Raw genomic sequence first — 20,127 nt, forward strand, 5'->3', positions numbered from 1 at the left:
AGATCGCGCCATTGCACTCCAGCTTGGGTAACAAGAGCGAAACTCCGTCTCAAAAAAAAAAAAAAAAAAAGCGCCAAATCATGAGCGAACTCTTATTTACAATTGCTACAAAGAGAATAAAATACCTAGGAATGCTAGGATGTAAAAGATCTCTTCAAGGAGAACTACAAACCACTGCTCAAGGAAATAAGAGAGGACACAAACAGATAGAAAAACATTCCATGCTCATGCTTAGGAAGAATCAATATTGTGAAAATGCCCATACTGCCCAGAGTAATTTATAGATTCAATGCCATCCCCATCAAGCTACCATTGACTTTCTTCACAGAACTGGAAAGAACCACTTTAAACTTCATATGGAACCAAAAGAGAGCCTGCATAGCCAAGACAATCTTAAACAAAAAGAACAAAGATGGAGGCATTACACTACCTGACTTCAAACTCTACTACAAGGCTACAGTAATCAAAACAGCATGGTACTGGTACCAAAACAGAGATATAGACCAATGGAACTGAACAGAGGCCTCGGAAGCAATGCCACACATCTCCAATCATCTAATCTTTGACAAACCGGACAAAAACAAGCAATGGGGAAAGGATTCCCTGTTTAATAAGTGGTGTTGGGAAAACTGACTAGCCATATGCAGGAAGCTGAAACTGAACCCTTCCTTACACTTTATACAAAAATTTACTCCAGATGGATTTAAGATTTAAACATAAGAACTAACACCATAAAAACCCTAGAAGAAAACCTAGGCAACACCATTGAGGACATAGGCACAGGCAAGGACTTCATGACTAAAACACCAAAAGCAGCAACAAAAGCCAAAATAGACAAATTGATTCTTTTTTTTTTTTTTTGAGTCGGAGTCTTGCTCTATCACCAGGCGGGAGTGCAGTGGCGCAATCTTGGCTCACTGCAACCTCCGCCTCCTGGATTCAAGCCATTCTTCCACCTCAGCCTCCCGAGTAGCTGGGACCACAGGCATGTGCCACCATGCCTGGCTATTTTTTGTATTTTTAGTAGAGACAGGGTTTCACTGTGTTGGCCAGTATGGTCTCGATCTCTTGACCTCGTGATCCGCCTGCCTCGGCCTCCCAAAGTGCTGGGATTACAAGCGTGAGCCACCGCGCCCGACGACAAATGGGTTCTAATTAAACTTAAGAGTTTCTGCACAGCAAAAGACAATCATTAGAGTAAACCAGCAACCAACAGAATGGAAAAAAATTTTTGCAATCCATCAGACAAAGGGCTAATATCCAGAATCTACAAAGAACTAAAGCAGATTTACAAGAAAAAAAAAAAAAAACCATTCAAAAGTGGGCAAAGGATATGAACAGACACTTTTCAAAAGAAGACAAATATGTGGCCAACAAACATGAAAAAATGCTCATCATCACTGGTCATCAGGGAAATGCAAATCAAAACCACATTGAGATACCATCTCACGCCAGTTAGAATGGCGATCATTAAAAAATCTGGAGACAACAGGTGCTGGAGAGGATGTGGAGAAACAGGAACAGTTTTACACTGTTGGTGAGAGTGTAAATTAGTTCAGTCATTATGGAAGACAGTGTGGCAATTCCTCAAGGATCTAGAAATAGAAATTCCATTTGACCCAGCAATCCCATCACTGGATATATCCAAAGGATTATAAATCATTCTAGTATAAAGACACATGCACACGTATGTTCATTGAGGTGCTGTTTACGATAGCAAAGACCTGGAACCAACCCAAATGCCCATTGATGATAGACTGGACAAAAAATGTGGCACATATACATCATGGAATACTATTCAGCCATAAAAAATGACGAGTTCATATCCTTTGTAGAGACATGGATGAATCTAGAAACCATCATTCTCAGCAAACTGCCACAAGAACAGAAAACCAAACACTGAATGTTTTCACTCATAGGTGGGTGATGAACAATGAGAACACATGGGCACAGGGAAGGGAACAATACTTACAGGGCTAGGTGGGGGAGTGGAGGGGAGGGGAGAGGCAGTGATGGGGGGCGGGGAGGATGGGGAGGGATAACACCAGGAGAAATGCCTGATGTAGGCGACGGGGGTTGGGGGTGGGGTGGGGTGGGGATGGAGACAGCAAACCACCATGGCATGTATGTACCTAAGCAACAATCCTGCAGGATGCAGGATGTGCACATGTACCCCAGAGCCCAAATACAATAAAAAAAAAAAAAAAAAGAAGGTGGTTTTCTTCCCAATGTGTGCATTTGTCTTTTTGCTTTTGCCTCATTGCACTTGCTAGGGCCTTACAATGTTACAAGAAAGAAGTGAGAGTGGACTTTCCTTCCTGATTTTTTGGAGTAAAACATTTAGTCTTTTACCATTAAATAAGTTATTAGCTGTAGTCTTTTTATAGATATTCTTTATCAAATTTAAGAAGAAAATATCCCTTCTGTTAATACTTTGTTGAGATTTTTCTAATTTTTATTTTATTTTATTTTTTGCTTTTGTAGAAAAGCGATTTATTAGGCAGAGAGAGAAAGAGAAGTAGAGAGAGAGAGCGAGAAAAGCCAGCTCCAACGCTGTTGTGGGAGGGGATTCCAGAAAGGGAAATCCCAAGATTTTTCTTTTTAAAATCAGGAGTGGATATTGGATTTGGATGTTTTTCAGATGTTTTATCTGTATTTATCGAGATGATCACACATTTTTTTCTTATTTATTTATTTATTTTTTGAGACGGAGTCTTGCTCTGTCACCCAGGCTGGATTGCAGTGGTGTAATCTTGGCTCACTGCAACCTTCGCCTCCTAGGTTCAAGTGATTCTCGTGCCTCAGCCTCCCAAATAGCTGGGATTACAGGTGTGTACCACCATAACCAGCTAATTTTTGTATTTTTAGTAGAGAAGGAGTTTTGCCATGTTGACCAGGCTGGTTTTAAACTCCTGACCTCAGGTGATGCACCCACCTTGGCCTCCCAAAGTGCTGGGATTACGGGCATGAGCTACCATGCTCGGCTGTATTTTTTCTCTTTTAAGTCTGTTACTTATGGTGGATTACATTGCATTTCAAATGTTAAAGTAACCCTGTATTTCTCAGATAAACCTGCTTTGGTCATAACATGTTATCTGTTTTCTATTCTGTAGGAATTAATTTACTAAATATTTAAGATTTTTTCTCTCTCTTTTTTTTTTTTTTTTTGAGAAGGAGTCTCACTGTGTTATCAGGCTGGAGTGCGGTGGCGCAATCTCGGCTCACTGCAACCTCCACCTCCCGGGTTCAAGCGATTCTCCTGCCTCAGCCTCCCGAGTAGCTGGGATTACAGGCATGAGCCACTGCGCCTGGCCGACATTTAATGATAATTGTTTCTTAGTATTTATTTTGACTTTTAAATTTTTATTCAATTCAAGATATTTTCTAATTTTACTTGTGATTTCTCCTTTGAACCGTGGTATTTAGAAGTGTATTGTTAAAGTTTGAATATTTGTTGTTTTCCAGATATTTTGTTATCAGTTTCTAATTTGACTTTTTTATGGTCACACAATGTATTTTATATGATAAAATTTAGGAGGGTTTAGTCTTATATTCAGTGGGACTTATTTTATGATATTGAATATGGTTTCTCTCTTTTTTTTTTTTTTTTAAAGACAGGGTCTCTCTCCGTCACCCAGGCTGGAGTGCAGTGGCGCGATCTCGGCTCACTGCAACCTCCGCCTCCCAGGTTCAAGTAGTTCTTGTGCCTTAGCCTCCCAAGTAGCTGGGATTGCAAGTATGTGACGCCTTGCCTGGCAAATTTTTGTATTGTTAATCGAGATGGGGTTTCACCATGTTGGCCAGGCTGGTCTTGAACTCCTGACCTCAGTTGATCTGCCCACCTCAGCCTTCCAAAGTGCCGAGATTACAGGCATGAGCCACCACCCCAGCCAGTATATGGTTTATCTTTGTGAACATCCCATATATAATTGAAAAGAATGTTTCTTCTACTGTTGAGTGAAATGTTCTGTACATCTCAGGTCAGTTTGGGTGAGGGTTGTTTGGTAATTTTGTGAAAGGGCCCCAGCAGTTCCTGCCATATGTTAGCTACTGTATTATATGGTAGGACTCGCAAACATTGAACTCTGTAATGGTTCAATTGGCCACATTCATTAAATCTTTAAATTCATGGGTAGTTTTGGGGGTGGGGATAGGGAGAATAACAGTTGGTTTATTTGTTTGGAGTATCTACTTTGTGCCAGGTGCTGTTTTAAGGCATAGTGAACACATTGGAAAACTGATTAAATCATATGTTTCCTTTCCTTAAGAAACTTGTGTCTCATAGGGAAGGCAGTCAGTGCTATGGAGGATAGAGATGAGCTTGAGGTGCTAAAGAATTACCCAAAATAGGTCATATTGAAGTAATAGTATTGTAGAACGATTTAAAACTTATGTATTAATAATGCTTAAAATTCTCAGTTACAGTGATAGTAGTCTCATGTCTGTGTTGTTTGCCTTAGAGGGGAGGAGGCTGGAGCCTAAGAAATGGTAATAGTGCTAATATTTGATGAGTACTTACTATATTTCAGGCATTCTTTTTAGATTTTACATGTATTAACTTGTAATTACCACATACCCTTTGAGAATGGGTACTTATTCACATTTTACAGAATAGGAAACAAGCATGTAGAGGTTAACGTGCTGAAGTCAGAAATAAGTTCTTGAGTTAGGATTCCTGGAAGAACATTGTGGTCTAACATGCCTTTGAGATATAAGAAATTATGACAATCCAGTGGACAGATATAAGGATGTGATCTAGGATAGAGAATGGCACTAGGAATGTAGAGAAGGGAATAGATGTGAGAGGTTTAATACAAAATAGAATCTGTAGTACTGGGATAAGGTAAAGTGGGCACAAAATTCTCAAGAGGAACTCTTTTCTACCATAGCGATGGGGGAGAATGTAGTACCCCTAAGGAGCTGTTGGATGAAGACAGACAGCAGACATATGCACGGGCTCGTGCTCTCTCCAAACCTGCCCCCCACCCCCCATTCACTCACTCACTCACTCACTTACTCACAGTTCTTGAGATGTCTTCAGACTAGCCAGGTAGAAATTCCCTCTTGGGGTTCAAGAAAGGTGGAATGTATGGATGAAAAATTTGGTCATCATCATCTGTAATAACGGTGATATTTCGTGGATCCATGACAATGTTGTGATCACCAAAACAAGAGAACAGAAAGAGGAGAGAAGAGATTTTAAAAGGCAACTTGAAATGTCTTAATGATTATTGAATAAAAAGGTTTTGAATTTGGAGGTACTATGGTTCAAATTTGTGTTGATTTGGTAGTGGTAACTCCAGGGGCTTCTAGCATTGCCTAGTGTGTTATTGAGAAAGGGGTGTGCAGTAGAGGGAGAATTTTAAGAATTGGAAGAGCGTTTCTTACTTGGTTTGGTCTATGTTGAGGACTTGGACATGTTATCTTACAGTTGAGTCTTTGCTGCCTTCAGAATACAATGGAAATAAGGTAATAGGATTGAAAATGGATTTAAAATGGAAAAGAGCTTTTATATAACTGTGAAATTGGTGTTGAGCCAGTCAACTAGCTACTTAGATACTGTCATGAATGTGAGATTATATAACTCCGTTGGAATGATTCCACAATTTACAAAGATTAGAATTTGTGGTTATGCTGCACCTAGGCTTTTGGACTGAAAATACCTTGGGTAGCGTGTCTTAGTCTGTTTGAGCTGCTTTAACAGAAATACCATAGACTGGGCAGCTTATAAACAACAGAAGTTTATTTCTCATGGTTCTAGAGGGCTGGGAAGTCCAAGATCAGGGTACTGGCAGATTTAGTTTCTGATGAGGGTCTCCGTCCTGGTTCATAGCTGTCTGTCTTCCTACTGTGCCTGAACATGGCAGAAGGGGAAGGAGTGAGGGAACTCTCTGGGGTATTATTTTAATTAATGCATTAATCACATTAGTGAGGACTGCACCCTATGACCTAATCACCTCCCAAAGGCTCCACCTGCAAATACTATCGCATTGGGGATTAAGTTTCAATGTATGAATTTTGGGGGCACACAAGCATTCAAACTGTAGCAAGTAGTGAAATCGTATTCTCATTCTCTAGGTGGTAGTGCTTTGTGTTTTAGTCATATTGTCACAATGAAAATCTGAGACATTTGATACAGTGGTAAAATTCATTGCTCTGTCTTATGTAGCTGGCTGTCTTCAAGCATCATGAGTCACTGTGTGCCTGTATTTTCTTATTTAGAAAATGGAAATAATGATTGTTGGTCTAATTCAGATGGATTGTGAGGATTAAATGAGACATTGAATGTAAAGCACTTTGTGAACTGAGAACTGTACAACTGAAGGTGAAATTGTAGTTCTCTGGATTTGTGATATGTTGATGGTGACAGTTCATCACTCAAGTTCATCTACTGTCACAGCCTTCTGCTGCCAGCATGTTTATCTTACATGGAAAACAATTTACAGTGTGTTTCATGAAATTCTTCATTTGAACAAATGCTGTTATTGGCATACAGAAGTGAGTTTCTTTTGCTTATCTCAGAATACACACCCTCTACTGCTGGCTAGTTATTCTGACATACAATGTGAGACTGAAGCAAGACATAAACTTCCTTTTAAGCTGAAAAAGTACAATTCTCGTTTTAACGATCAGTGTATTGTAGACTGTCCTTTGCCCCTCACCTCTCCTTTCTTTTCTCACTCTCTACTGTTTCTGTCTTACTAAATCCCAGGACATGGTTCTAGACTCATGCCCATAGAATAAAAGTTAAGAAGTTTCTGATATGTGCCTTTTGGGTCTGGGTGGGAGGAATTGTATAAGCTATACTTCTGTAAGAAGTCCGCTGTAGGCATGCAGGGTGCAATGGGTAAGCCTTTTTCAGTAAAAGACTGCCTGGGTCTTAGTGGTTTTACTTCTTCCTTCCCCTCTCCCCCAAAACTACACCTGGGAGAAGCTAGTTACTAGGGCCCAGAGTCTATATTTATGGTTATACAGGTGCCTCTCCCCCTCCCAACACACACACCTGCATATACAACCCTCTCCTATTATTTGGTGCTCTCTTACCAATACCATGTAAAGGGTGATGCTTTATTTTCTATTAGATAACTTTCCACTTCTCTTCCACTCATTGTATACAAGAGAATGAGTTCTGAATGCTTAGTGCTATATTAAACCAGTCTGTTAACCAGACATGATACAGTTCTACTTGGAGCAAGATATAATCATTCTTTATGTCCACTTCTGACTATCCGTTACACTAGTCATCATGTCCATGGTCCTCCTGAAGCTTTGTTCCACTTATCGGCAATGTCTGGCCAGTTTCTTTCTTGCTCCCCTTTCATACATACCTACGCTGTCTCATTAGTAAATACTGATTTTGCATTATGCTGCCTTTTCTCAAGTGGAGTCTTCTCAGGTTCTCTGGTCAACTGTTGTTGACCGGAACTATTATTCTGTCTGTCCCCCATGGGCACTCCACTGCTAATCCCTTTCTTCTTTTCCTTGGCCAGTCTCCTTGGCAGCAGCACTTATGCTTCTTTTTCACTTCTTTTTGTTTTTTCCAAGTCTGTATGTATATCAGAATCATCTAGGGAGCTTAAAAAAATGAATAAGCACAATCCCTGGAGATTGATTTTGGGATATATGGGATGAACCCTTGGCTATCTGTATTTTTTAACAACTCCTCAGCAGATTTTGAAGAGTTTGAATGATCCCTCTTGAGAAGGCTGCAGTGTGGCAATCACATATCTTTAACTAGAATCATTCCACTGGATAACAATTTTGAACTTGCCTTGCTTTTACAGGTGTGCTTTTTCCTAAAAGGGAAGATACAACTCCTGTCCTCTTGTGACCCCATCTTGCCCTGTCTCTAAGTAGTTCCTCTGCTCTAGAGGTGGAGGACTTTTTGCAGTGTGGACCTTTATCAAAGGTCAGGCCTGTGTTTTAAAGGAATCGAGGCAGAGCCCAAGAAGAGTGAAGGTTTTGGTTAGACATCTAACAAAATAATTGCCTGCCTGGTTTTTTTTTTTGGTGGCTCCTGTGGTAGAGGCCATCCTACAAGAGCCTATTGTCTAATAAAGGTAGAGGAGATACCAATACTGGGGATCTTTTCCCAGGCTATTCCCTCCACTCCCCTTTAGTCTCAAAAAACACCCATGTCAGCTGGGCATGGCGGCTCACACCTGTAATCCCAGCACTTTGAGAGGCCAAGGCAGGAGGATCACTTGAACCAGGAGTTTGAGACCAGCCTGGGGCAAAGCAAGACCCTAGCTCTACAATACGTAAAAAATAAAAACACTCATGTCCTCTCAGGGATAGGCCCTACATCCATGTTCACTGTACCTACTCCTGCCCCTGGGTAATATTGCTTCTGGGGCTGGTGTTGGAACTCAATTTAGGGCAGAGATTCTATGTTGTGTTTTTTTAGGTTTTTGTTTTAGAAAGCTAGGCGGAGGAGGAGCAATGTACAGAGAGAAGTGTGGAGGAAAGTGGAGCAAGTGTGCAGAGAAACAGATAATGCTGAGCAAATGACCTCAGTACATGAGAACCTTCTCCTAGTGCTTGTCCCTCATAAGGGCGCTTCCTCCTGTGCTCTCTGAGACACCTCTGTAGCTTTTAGTAAATTCCTCTTTTTTGTTTAAGCTATGTCTTTGGGATTCTCTAACTTGAACTAAAAGCTGCTTTATTAAAATAAGAAAAGATGAATTATGTATGTAACTTTCTATTTTGTGTTATATTTGTCATAAGATGATTACAAATAAAATACTATGGAAGAATAGATCTGAGTCGTATTAGCAGCAAGGAGTGTGGCATACCGGAAGTATATGACGGGACAGTTTAGTTAAACTGAATAACAATTTGGCCATTAGATGATAGCACAAAGCATTTTCTTACAGTTCTTGTCCCAGAGTTTTAAAAGTTAGCTATTATTATTTTTATTGTTACATATGATCATACATATTTATGGAGTACATATATTTTGATACATACATATAATGTGTAATGATCAAGCAGGGTATGTAGCATATCCATCACCTCCAACATTTATCATTTCTTTGTGTTGGGATTATTTCAAATCTTCTAGCTATTTTGAAATATACAATAAATTATTGTATGTATTATTTTTTATTTTTATGGGTATATAGTAGGTATGTATATATGGGGTACGTGAGATATTTTGATATGGGCATACAATGCATAATAATCACATCAGGATAAATAGGGTTTTCACTACCTCAAGTGTTTATCTTTGTTTTACAATCCTTTAATTTTCTTTCTTTCTTTTTTTTGAGATGAAGTCTTGCTCTGTCACCTGGGCTGGAGTGCAGTGGCACGATGATCTTGGCGCACTGCAGCCTCCGCCTCCTGGGTTCAAGCAGTTCTCTGGGTCAGGTTCCCGAGCTGCTGGGATTACGGGTGCCTACCACACCTGGCTAATTTTTGTATTTTTAGTAGGGACGGGGTTTTACCATCTTGGCCAGGCTGGTCTTGAACTCCTGACCTCGTGATCCACCTGCCTTGGCCTCCCAAAATGCTGGGATTACAGGTGTGAGTCATCTTGCCCAGCCTATAATCCTTTTGCTTTCTTTTAGTTATTTTTCTAAATGTACAGTAAGTTATTGTTGACTGTTAGTCACCCTGATGTGCTGTCAAATACCAGATTTTATTCATTCTATTTAAATATTTTTGTACCCATTAACCATTCCCACTCCCTGCCCCCTCAATACCTTTCTTAGCCTCTGTTGATGGACACTTGGCTATTGATGGACACCTATGTTGCTTCCAAGTCTTGACTATCATGAATAGTACTCTAGTAAACATAGGAGTGTAGGTATCTCTTCAGTATACTGATTTCCTTTTTTTCAGGGTAGGTGGGGAAATACCTAGCAATGGGATTGCTGGATCATATGGTAGTTTTATTTTTAGATTTTTTAAGGAACCTCCAAATTGTTCTCCATAGTGATGTTAGTAACTTACGTACACAGTATTTCCACCAGTATTCTGCAAGGGTTCCCTTTTTCCCCACATCCTCACCAGCATTCATTATTGTCTATCTTTTGAATAAAAGCCATTTTAACTGGATGAGATGATATTTCATTGTAGTTTTGTTTTGCATTTTTCTGATGATCAGTGATGTTGAGCACCTTTTTATATACCTGTTTGCCCTTTGCATGTCTTCTTTTGAGAAGTGTCTGTTCAGATCTTTTGCCCATTTTTAATCAGATTATTGCATTTTTTTCCTATAGAGTTGTTTGAGCTCTTTATATGTTCTAGTTATTAATCCCTTGTCAGATGGATAGTTTGCATATATTTTCTCCCATTCTGTCGGTTATCTCTTCATCTTATTGGCTGTTTCCTTTGCTGTACAGAGGCTTTTAAATTTGATGGGATCCTATTTGCCCATTTTTGCTTGGGTTGCTTGTGCTTTTGAGGTATCACTGAAGAAATCTTTGCTTAGACCAATGTTCCAGAGAGTTTCCTCAGTGTTTTCTTACAGTTGTTTCATATTTTGAGGTCTTAAATATAGGTCTTAATCCATTTTGATTTGATTTTTGTATATGGAGAGAGATAGGAGTCTAATTTTATTCTTCTGTATATGGATATCCAGTTTCCCCAGCATCACTTAAGAGACCAATGAGTTTTATACCTTCAGGTGGTTTCTTGTCGTTAGTGTCCTTTTCTTTCAGGTTGAAGAACTCCCTTTAGCACTTCTTATAGTACAGGTTTGGTGTTTATCAAATCCCCTAGTGGGAAAGTCTTGATTTCTCCTTCATGTTTGAAGGATATTTTTGCTGGATATACTGTTCTAGGATATTTTTTTTTTCCTTCAGCACTTTAAATATGCAATGCCATGGCCGGGCATGGTGGCTCACACCTGTAATCCCAGCATTTTGGTAGCCTGACGTGGATGGATCACCTGAGGTCAGCAGTTCGAGACCAGCCTAGCCAACACAGCTAAACCCCGTCTCTACTAAAAATACAAAAATCGACTGGGTGTGGTGGCATGCACCTGTAATCTCAGCTACTCGGGAGGCTGAGGCAGGAGAATTGCTTGAACCTGGGAAGTGGAGGTTGCAGTGAGCCGAGATCATGCCATTGAACTCCAGACTCCAGCCTGGGTGACAGAGCAAGATCTCGTCTCAAAAACAAAAAAAAATAGTAAATAAAAATAAATGCCATGCCACTCCCTCCTGACCTGTAAGGTTTCCACTGAGAGGTTGACTGCCAGACATGTTCAGACTTCTGAGTATCTTATTTGTTTCTTTTCTCTTGCTGCTTTTGGGATTCTTTCTTTGTCCTTTACCTTTGGGAGTTTGGTTATTAAACCCAAAGAAGTTTGGGTTAAATCTGCTTGGTGTTCTATAACTTTCTTGTACTTAAGTATTGATACCTTTCTCTAGATTTGAGAAGTTCTCTGTTACCTCTTTAAATATACTTTGTACCCTAATCTCTCTCTACCTCCTCCTTAAAGCCTATAATTAATTATTAGATTAGCCCTTCTGAGGCTATTCTCTAGATCTTACAGATGTACTTTATTCTTTTTTATTCTCTTGTCTCCTCTGACTGCATATTTTATTTTATTTATTTGCTTCTTTATTTTGAGACAGAATCTTGCTCTGTTGCCCAGGCTGGAGTGCACTGAGGTGATATCGGCTCACCACAACCTCCGCCTCCTGTGTTCAAAATCATTCTGTTTATCTTTAATTTTGTTGAGCCTCCTCAAAACAGCTATTTTGAATCCTCTGTCTGAAAGGCCACATATCTCTGGGATTGGTCTCTGGTGCCTTATATAGTTCATTTGGTGAGGTCGTGTTTTCCTGGATGGTCTTGATGCTTCTGGATGTTTATTGGTGTCTGGGCATTGCAAAGTTGTAGTCTTCACAATCTGGGCTTGTTTGTACCCACCTTTCTTGGGAATGCTTTCCAAGTATTTGGAAGGACTTGGGCATTGTGATCTAAGTCTTTGTTCATTGCAGCCGTGTCTGCATTGGGAAGCACCCCAAGCCCAGTTATGCCGTGGCTCTTGTAGACTTATAGAGGTACCACCTTGGTTGTCTTGGGTAAGATCCAGAAAAATTCCGTGGGTTAGTAGGCGGAAACTCTTGTTCTCTTCTCTTACTTTTCCCCAAACAAATGGAGTCTTTCTGTGTCTGTGCTGAGCTGCCTGGAGCTGGGGAAGGGATAACACAGGCACCCCTGTGGCCACCACCACTGGGACTGTGCTGAATCAGAACCAAAGCCAGTATAACAGTGGGTTTTGATGAGGCTAATGGTGACCACTGCCTAGCTACCACTTATGTTTGCTCAAGGCCCAAGGGCTCTACAGTCAGCAGGTGGTGAACCTAGTGAAGCTTGTATCCTTCCCATTAGGGTAGTGAGCTAGCTCCCCACTAGCTGTCTAGAAGCCAGGGCCAGGAGTTGGGAAACTTACGAATTTACCTGGTGCTCTCTATTTTACTGCAACTGAGCTGGCACTGAAGCTGTAAGACAAAATCCTTCCCAGTCTTCCCCTTCCTCAAACAGAGAAATGTTTCCTTGTGGCCACAACTTCCCTACGCCCACAGGGAGTACTGTCTTCCAGCCACCAATGTTCACTCGAGGCTCAGTGTATTAGTTCATTTTCATGCTGCTGATAAAGACATACCCGAGACTGGGCAATTTACAAAAGAAAGAGGTTTAATCGTACTTACAGTTCCATGTGGCTGGGGAAGCCTCACAATCATGGTAGAAGGAGAGGAGGAACAAGTCCCGTCTTACCTGGATGGCAGCAGGCAAAGAGAGAATGAGGAAGACCCAGAAATGGAAACCCCTGATAAAAGCCATCAGATCTCGTGAGACTTATTCACTATCAGGAGAACAGTATGGAGGAACCTGCCCTCCATGATTCAATTATCTCCCACAGGGTCCCTCCCACAGCGCGTGGGAATTGTGGGAATTATGGGAGTACAATTCAAAATAAGATTTGGATGGGGACATAGCCAAATCATATCAGTAGCTTGTGGTGAGATTTGGGTGGGCACACAGCCAGCCCATATCACTCAGTTAGCTTGTGGTGAATGCTGTCAGGACTTAGTCTCCCCTTCAGGACAGTGGGCTTCCAGCCCATATCACTCAGTTAGCTTGTGGTGAATGCCGTCAGGACTTAGTCTCTCCTTCAGGACAGTGGGCTTCCAGCCCATATCACTCAGTTAGCTTGTGGTGAATGCCGTCAGGACTTAGTCTCTCCTTCAGGACAGTGGGCTTCCCTCTGGCCCAGGGCAGGTCCAGAAATGCCATCTAGGAGCCAAGCCCTGTAACTGGGGACACGAGGAGGCTGCTTGGTGTTCTATCCCACTGTGGCCGACCCAAGGTGTAAGACAAAGTCCTCTTTACTCTTTTCTCTCCTTTCCTCAAGTAAGAGTCTCTCCCCATAGCCACCACAGCTCAGAATGTGCTGGGTCACATCTGAGGCCATCACGGCTCTGAATCTCACTCAAGGCCCGCCGTAAATACTGTTTGGCTACCACTGTTGACTATCCAGGGCCCAAGGGCCATCTACTAAGCAGGCAATTAATCCAGCTAGGACTAGGTCCTTCCACTCAAGGCAGCAGGTTCCTATCTGGTCCAGGGTGTATCTGGAAATGTCAGCTGGGAGCTAGGGCTTGGAATGGCAACCTCATGACTCTGCCTGGTGCCCTATTCTAGTATGGCTAAGCTGATATCCAAGTTGCCAGATGAAGTCCTCTTTATTCTCTACTCTTCTTTCCTCAAACAGAGGGAAAAAAATCTCTCCCAGACCTGGGAGCTGTACTGCTTGTGGTTGAGGAGGGGTAATGCAAGCATTCCTTTGGTTGTCCCAGGTGGTGTCTCTTACCCTCTTCAGTGCCTCTTTTATTAATATGATGTTAAAACCAGATACTGTATCACTCACCTGATTTTTGGTTTTTATGAAGGTCCTTTTTTGTGTGGATAGTTGTTCAATTTGGCATTGCTATAGGGGGGATGATCACTACAGGCTTCTGTTTGGCCATCTTGCTCCACTTCCATCCTAATTGTATTTTTATACCCACAAATCAACCTCTCTTCATCCCCTCCCCACCTCAACACTTCCCGAACTCCAATAACCATCATTCTACTCTACCTCTGTGATACCAACTTTTTTAGCTACCACATATGAGTGAGATGATATGACATTTCTCTTTCTGTGTCTGACTTACTTCACTTAACATAATAACCTCCAGTTCTATCCATGTCGCTGCAACAGACAGGATTTTATTCTTTATGACTGAATAGTATTCTTGTTATGTGTCTATGCCACATTTTCTTTTTCCATCTGTTGCTGGCACTTAGGTTGATTTCATATTTTGCTATTGTGAATAGTTCTGCAATAAACATGAGAGTGTGTGCAGTTATCTCTTGAATATATTGATTTCTTTTCTTTTGGATATATAAACCAAAAGTAGAATTGCTGGATCATATGGTAAATCTATTTTTAGTTTTTTGAGAAACTTGAATGTTCTTGGCGGCTGTATCAAAAATCAGTTGGCTGTTAATACATGAATTTATTTCTGGATTCTCTATTCTGTTCCATTTGTCTATGTGTCTGCTTTTATACTAGTACCATGCTGTGTTGGTTACTATAGCTTCGTGGTATATTTTTAAGTCAGGTAGTGTGATGCCTCTTAGTTATTATTGTCATGTCTAATATAGCAATTGAATAGCTTATTGGCAGTTGTATCTGGCACAGTACTAGCTCTCTTAGTTTATTCTTTGCTCAGTCATACTTTTCTTGGTATATATTCATTGGGGCTTTAATAATGGGTTTTTTTCCTCAAAACAAATGTGTCGTGTGTTGTTTTCCCATTCAAACTGCCCAGAATTTTTAGTCTCATCCTTTGTTCAGACTGTGAACGTTCTTTAATAAGCCTGTGGTAGAAGCATTAGATCTTACTAGTCCTAGGTATTATGATATGGAAACACCCCCCTTCCTGTCCTCCTCCTGTCTGTCCCCAAAATTACACCTCTGTAAAAACTTAGTCATTTTACTTGGAGGACAACTTGTTGAACTTTCCTAAGCTTAGTGAATTTACTGCAATTCTTACCACAACTGCGATTTATCTCTTTCCCTTGTACTCCCAACCTATCATTACAGTAGTCATTGTCAAAACAAAACAAAACTGGGTGTTTGTTCTTTTTGGCTGCCCAGTAGATGAACTTCATAGTTATATTAGGGGAATTCCACACCTCACAGTGAGAAACAGTGTCACTACTGCACGTTTCCCCCAAGCCCTCACACAGCTTATACCCAGACAGAATTGAGAGAAAAATGCACACTGTTCAAGCTTACATCTCTCCAGATTTGAGGATAAAAATTATAGCAGTATGGAGTTGGAGTGATTCAGCTGGCCAGGGTGGGGAGGGGAGTGGTGAGTGGACATAGTAGCCATAACGTGCTTCTCCAAACTCTGGAGTTTTTCTCATTGGCACTGCATTCTGGTTCTGAATTTTGACTTGAAATTGAGTCCTTTACAGTGGTTGCTGGCAGTGATTACCAAAAAAATTTCTTTGATTCCTTTTACTAAAATTGGAGAAGAGAGAGTCTGTGATCTAGCTAAATGCTCTAATATCCCAAACTTCTGAAAGCTACAGCTGTCCTTAGTTCCTTACCTTGTAGATTTCTGTGCTGAGAGGCTTTCTCTTAACCATCCCAAGAGCACTATAGTACTTTATGGTGGGAACCCCAGTGGTGAGGCCCTTTATCATAGTCTTTTCAGTCAGAAGGCTTCCTCACTCTTCTTTATGGTCATTTTATACATTGTAGCCATTGTTGGAATCTTTGGTTTTAATGAGATCAAGACCATCATTTTTTTTTTAAGCAGGATTATAATTCTCCAATAGTAAGTTTACCACTGTAATACCTGTTTAGCATAATACCCTGATCAAGTGAGTTCTTTTACCTTTTGGGTTACATTTTCAAGTCTAACCTAAGAGTTGAGAAGTTTTCCTTAGTATCTGTTGAAGTCAACTGACGTTGTTAATTTAAGCCAATTAATGGCACTGGGGTATTTACAAAATATAAGTCTACATATAGTATTCATGATTTACTTACCAATTTCTTTCTTACTTATCCCAATTACCAAAGCCATGCGTGTTCATTGTGGGAAAATTTGGTTAAATACAGAGAAATTAAAAAAACAAACAAAAAAACAATGTGGGTCTCCAAATTGTTGTACAGATTAAATCAAAATTCTTGCTGCCTTTTTTTTTCACTGAAATTGACAAGATGATTCTAAAATTCACATGAAAATGCCTCAGAATAGTCAAAACAATCTTGAAAATGAACATTGATCGATTCACATTTCCTGATTTTTAAATTTAATATACAACTACAGTAACCAACATGGTATCGTACTAGTATAAGGTTAATGGGGTAGAATTGAGAGTCCAGAAATAAACTGTAACATTTATGGTCAATTGGTGTTTGACAAAGGTGCCAAGACAATGTAATGGTAGGGTAGAATAATCTTTTCAACAAATGATTCTGGGACAGCTTGATTTCCGCATGCAAAATAATGAATTTTGACCCTTCTCTTACACCAAAATTAACAAAAGTGGATTAAAGACTTACATCTAAGAGCTGAAACTATTGAACTCTTAGAAGAACTACATGGGTGTAAATCTTCATGACTTTGGATTAGTCAGTGAGTTCCTAGATATGCCACCCAAAGTACAAGCAAAGGAAAAAATGATGCAGTAGGCTTCCTTAAAGTTAAAAACTTGTGTGCTTCAAAGGACTTTTTCAAGACAGTGAAAAGACGGCCCATAGAATGGGAGAAGATATTTGCAAATCATATATCTGATAAGCATCTAATATCTAGAATATACAAAGAACTCTTACAACTCAATAATAAAAAGACAAGTAATTTAAAAAATGGACAAAAGAAATGAATAGCTGAAATAGACAGATGAGACCTAATTAAACTCCAGAGCTTCTGCACAGCAAAAGAAACAATCATTAGAGTGAACTGGCACCCAACAGAATGGGAAAAAATTTTTGCAGTCTACCCATCTGACAAAGGACTTACATCCAAAATCTATAAAGAACTAAAACAGATTTATAAGAAAAAAACAAACAAACCCATTCAAAAGTGGGCGAAAGATATGAACAGACACTTTTCAAAAGAAGACATATATGAGGCCAACAAACATATGAAAAAATGCTCATCATCACTGGTCATTAGAGAAATGCAAATCAAAACTACATTGAGATACCATCACATGCCAGTTAGAATGGCGATCATTAAAAAATCTGGAGACAACAGATGCTGAAGAGGATGTGGAGAAATAGGAACACATTTACACTGTTGATGGGAGTGTAAATTAGTTCAACCATTGTGGAAGACAGCGTGGCAATTCCTCAAGGACCTAGAAATAGAAATCCATTTGACCCAGCAATTCCATTCCTGGGTATATACCCAAAGGATTATAAATCATTCTGTTATAAGGACACATGCACACATACGTTAATTGCAGCACTGTTTACAATAGCAAAGACCTGGAACCAACCCAAATGCCCATCGATGATAGACTGGGCAGGTAAAGTTTGGCACATATACACCATGGAATGCTATGCAGCCATAAAAAATGGTGAGTTCGTGCCCTTTGTAGGGACATGGATGAACCTGGAAACGATCATTCTCAGCAGACTGACACAAGAACAGAAAATCAAACACTGCATGTTCTCACTCATAGGTGGGTGCTGAACAATGAGAACACATGGACACAGGGAGGGGAGCATCACACACTGAGGTCTGTTGGGGGGGACTGAGGGAGGGACAGTGAGGGGTAGGGAGTTGGAGAGGAATAACATGGGGAGAAATGCCAGATATAGGTGATGGGGCTGGAGACAGCAAACCACATTGCCATGTATGTACCTATGCAACAATCCTCCATGTTCTTCGCATGTACCCCAGAACCTAAAATGCAATAAAAATATATATATATTAAAAAAAAAGAAATGAATAGCTGTTTCTCCAAAGAAAATAACAGATGGCTAGTAAGAACATGAAAAGATGTTTAACATCATTAGTCACAAGGGAAATGCAAATCAAAGCTTCATGATATACCATCATGCCTGCTAGGATGCCTGTAATAAAAAAGCTGGACAATAAAAAGTGTTGGTGAGTATGTAGAGAAATTGGAACCTCATACATTGCAGGTGGGAGTGTAAAGTGTTGTAGCTACTTTGCAGTTTCACAAGTGTTTAAACACACGTTTACCATATGACCCAGCAATTCCCTTCTAGATAGATATACCCAAGATAAATGAAAACATACATCCAGGAGAAACTTGTACACAAGTATTCATTGCAGCCAAAAAGTGACAACTTTGTTTCTTATAATAGCCAGAAGTAGAAACTTCTAAATGTCTATCTGTTGATGAGTCCTTAAACAGGATGTAATACACGTAAAATGGAATATTATTCAATCATAAAAAAAATGAAGTACTGATGCATACAACACAATGGACACACCTTGGAAACAGGCTGAGTTTGAAAAACCAGACACAGTCCTGTGAAATTCAGGTGGAAAAAATAAAAATTAAAAGTAAAATAAAAACCAGACACATATTGTATGATTTCATTAAAATGACATGTTCAGAATAGGCAAATCCATAGAGACAGAAAGTAGATTAGTGGTTGCCAGGGGCTGGGGGGAGCAGGGATAGGGAGTGGCTGTTAATGGGTATGAGGCTTCCCAGGGTTGATGAAACCATTTTGGACTTTAGTAGTGGTGATGGTTGTACAAGCTGTGAACACTGAATTGTATACTTTAAAAGGATGAATTTTATGGTATGTGAATGTATCTCAATTAAAAAACCCAACAGAAGTGACCTCAGATCTCACTTCTAAGGACAACCACAACTGACAACAATTGAGCATTTTAGAAAATGCTTAATGCCAGGCACCTAAGCCCTTTTGTTACCTTCTCATTCATTCCTCACTATAGCTTTGTGAGTCTTCTGTCAGAACTGGAACTACTGACTCCTTCCTCCGTGTTCTTTCCACTAATTTGCTGTGCCTGTTTTACAAAGAATTTTGGGTGAAGAGAAAAGATGCTAATTTGGAATTTCATTAAAATAATATATTAAAAAGTTGGGTGCTTTACTCAAACACACAGTTGACCAAAAAATATTTATGTTTTGGTTCAGGTAGTACTCAGCACTCAAGCTTAAAGCAAAACTTGAGAAATGGATTAAATCTCTGAAGTTTGTCTTTAGTGTCAAGGGGTTTATAGGAATTTTTTTCCCAGAGATTGTAAGAAAAAAAAAAATTAGAAACTCCCCTTACGTAGCCATTTATCTTGGTCTGGATTTACACTGGGCAAGAAAAGCTGGCTGTATTTTGTTTTCACAAAATATGCTGTGTTTCATTTCTATTCTATACAACTGGAGTCTTTAAAGTAGACAGCATCAAGAAAACACGTTAGCATGAAAATCCTTGTCACAATGGTTAGTTTATTTTATGCTCTTAACATTTCAGAGCAACCAAGCATAGGTTCAGAGGTTTTCTCCTGTGTGTTCCTTTATTGATTAATGTTTATTTCTTATTAGTGAACATTTAAAAACCTTACTTAATACTCCTTCAAAAACAAAACCTTTTTTTTGTTAAAAGAGAATTAGTCATACTTTTTAATGACTTTGACATGAAAATATTGCATTTTTAAAATCTGTGTTTTAAACATCTTTAAGATCCTGGTGCTGTGGCTTTAGTCTTTCATTATATAATTTAAGAAAATATATTTTCTTTGAAAATTATTTCCAGAAACTTATGAATAGCTTGGTCCTGACTGAGTAGTTTTCACCATGGTGCACTTAAGTCCTACTATTTAAGTTCTTATGCATTCTGACTGAAACAAACTTGCTTTTAGTAAATAAATAGCACTGAGATGAAAGTTCAAGTAAATGACAAAGTATATTCTTTCTTTCCCAGAAAAATGCTCTCAAAAATTTGATTTTAATAAAAGTAACACTTTTACTTAGATATCATAAACTCATTATGATTTTACTGTAGATGGACTCAGCCTGGATTCTAAATTCTACGAGGGTGGAGACTGTTTTTTTACCATCACTGTAATCCCAGAGTTTATCTTTATTCCTTGTACAAAA

At 39.6% G+C, this 20,127-nt stretch overlaps 1 protein-coding gene across 1 annotated transcript in view; it reads left to right on the forward strand.

Moving 5' to 3' along the window:
* SMIM13 (small integral membrane protein 13) overlaps positions 1–20,127 on the forward strand; it is a 43,327-nt gene that overhangs the window by 18,412 nt on the left and 4,788 nt on the right. The gene's annotated exons all lie outside the window — the stretch shown is intronic.

This window comes from Aotus nancymaae, unplaced genomic scaffold, assembly GCF_030222135.1.
Source record: "Aotus nancymaae isolate 86718 unplaced genomic scaffold, 86718_ANA_hifiasm-v0.15.2.pri h1tg000051l, whole genome shotgun sequence".
Classification (NCBI taxonomy): Eukaryota; Metazoa; Chordata; class Mammalia; order Primates; family Aotidae; genus Aotus; species Aotus nancymaae.